At 36.4% G+C, this 2,500-nt stretch overlaps 1 protein-coding gene across 2 annotated transcripts in view; it reads left to right on the forward strand.

The window, feature by feature from the left end:
- Positions 1-2,487, forward strand: part of LOC137646877 (carbonic anhydrase-related protein 10-like) — a 142,468-nt gene extending 139,981 nt beyond the window's left edge. For both annotated transcript variants that reach the window (XM_068379946.1, XM_068379947.1), the window contains exon 11: positions 1,412-2,487. The gene's annotated coding sequence lies outside the window, so the exon portion shown is untranslated. The remainder of the gene's footprint in view (positions 1-1,411) is intronic.
- The last annotated feature ends 13 nt before the right edge of the window (positions 2,488-2,500 follow it).

Consider the following 2,500-nt stretch of genomic DNA (forward strand, 5'->3'; position numbering starts at 1 on the left):
ATATATATATATATAAATATATAAATAGAGAGAGAGAGAGAGAGAGAGAGAGAGAGAGAGAGAGAGAGAGAGAGAGAGAGAGAGAGAGAGAGAGAGAGAGAGAGAGAGAGAGAGAGAGAGCGCTTACACACTGGAATATATCTGCACTTATATCAAGAGATTTCACTTGAAACATTTCACTTAAAATTACTATAGACCCTTCAAATATTAAAGAGTAATGTTTAATCACCAACTTTAAAGGTAACTCCAGACTGAAGCCCGTGCCAAATGTGTGCATTTCCAATTTACAGACAGCCTCAACAAATGAGGTGTTTAACAGGAATCCAATTTAGAAAAGGAGGGAAAGAAAATTGTATCCAATCTGCAAAACACTTCAATGGTTAACGAACAATTTGGGAAAGAGCAAGAAATTGTTTTCGCACCAGTTCTTTTATTCTTTACCTTTTTTTCTCTTCACTGTTCTAAACAGACCTTGCAAGCCATTTGACGCCTTTCAGGAACATCTTTAATTGGAAGGATATTGCACTTTCTAATTTGATCAAACGTGTACAGCCATATGATTTCTACTTAAAACTCAATTATTTCTACACTGCTGTAAATCATTAAAAATTAACTTGTTAACATTAATCAAAGATAATATTTTTTCCTTTAACTTGTAATACGACACTAATTAAACAGGAAAAAACATACTATACTCAATTTTTTTTAATGAGGCGCATTTGCACCGACTCGCAGCGGTGCCCTTTTAGCTCGGAAAATGTTTTCTGCTATCTGATTGGTTAGAATTATCTTGTCCAACCAATCAGGGCACCCCTACGAGTTGGTGCAAATCTGCCTCACTAAAAAGAATTGACTATAGTTTAGAAGGAATCAATTTTGTTAGAACACTAACAAATGCTACTTACATGATATAACTAATGATATTACAACGTTTGAATAAACTGAAATCCCTGTTTCACAACACCCCCTCAAAAAAAATTCAGTATTATGTGGTATGTGGTTATAAATTGGATTATTTTTAAATGCTTCCACGTAAAATCATGAAGTAAAATATCCTATGTATTACAACACTTGAGTATCTACGTACAGCTCAACGTTCACATATACAAATTAAACTTATTCTAAACATCATCATCATTATCATTACTAGCTAAGCTACAATTCTAGTTGGAAAAGCAAGATACTATAAGCCCAAGGGTTCTAACAGGGAAAAATAGCCCAGAGAGGAAAGGAAACAAGGAATTAAATAACTTGGTCACAGCTGGAATAAAACTTCTAGAATAGAGTGTAGTATTGAGCCACATGATGGAGAAGGCCTACCTATTACTATTAACTGCATTGCCTAGCATTACGAACAGGATGGAACTGTTATAGAAATTCCAAATTCAACCCTTTCTCTTTCTCTCTGCAGATGCTGAGTCTCCGTACAGATGTCATCCTCCCCTAGAGGAAAAGATGACACCACCGCTGCTCGCCAACTTTGTCTCCGTATCGTCTCGTCCCTTTAGCAGCATATTCTGTTTGTTAGTAACTGCCAAACAGGTGGTCCCGTCTAGGCCGTTTTGCGAGTGTTCCTTTTTTTTTAATTTTAGACCCTTAGCCCCGAGACCCTGTTTGATTCCTCCTCATAATGGACGCTAGAATCACTAGAGAATGACGTCTCGTATACTGCCAAATATGATGAATGTTACATTGTAAGTCAATAGATGATCTCCGCTGACTTTGGTTTCATAAACGTGTGTGCATTCTCTCTATATCTCTTCCATGTTCTCACTGATTCTGGGTATCATTATTGAGTTGCGATAACGAGAACCTACACGCTCAACCCTTTGATGATTAGGATAGCTTACGGTTGAGGAATACTTATATCAGAACATAATTGACTACAGCTCGAACTTGAAATTCGCTTCCATCCATCAACCTTCAACTAAATGTTATGAAACTCGATGCTAATAATAAGCATTAATGGTATAGTCACAAGTGTAAATAATGCCATTACTTTGATCCTCATCCTGAAACTACCTTACGGGGTGTAACAATTACAGCTGTTCATGGTGCTTACTTAAGCATATAATCATTTATGCAACAGGCATAATGATTATTCCATATAAGTATATCTATGTTTAATATTGTCAGTCGTCATTTGAGACAAAGCTTGGCCAATCAAATGGCCAGTACTTACATCATAGTATCCGAATTCAATAAGAGTTTGTCCAAACTTATAAAATGGGCAAAAAATCCGAGGGATCCTCAAAATCAGAAACATTCGGTCAAGGTCACCAAAGAGTTGTTTTCCATAGTAATTTTTTTCTTAATCATTTTAATTTGATCTCTCTCTCTCTCTCTCTCTCTCTCTCTCTCTCTCTCTCTCTCTCTCTCTCTCTCTCTCTCTCTCTCTCTCTCTCTCTCTCTTTCAGATAAGGAAGGCTTGTCTTACAGTTAAGTCTGTCTCCGTATCATCCTAATTCATGGAGTTTTACTGTGAAACAAAAGATGAATA

This window comes from Palaemon carinicauda, chromosome 9, assembly GCF_036898095.1.
Source record: "Palaemon carinicauda isolate YSFRI2023 chromosome 9, ASM3689809v2, whole genome shotgun sequence".
Classification (NCBI taxonomy): Eukaryota; Metazoa; Arthropoda; class Malacostraca; order Decapoda; family Palaemonidae; genus Palaemon; species Palaemon carinicauda.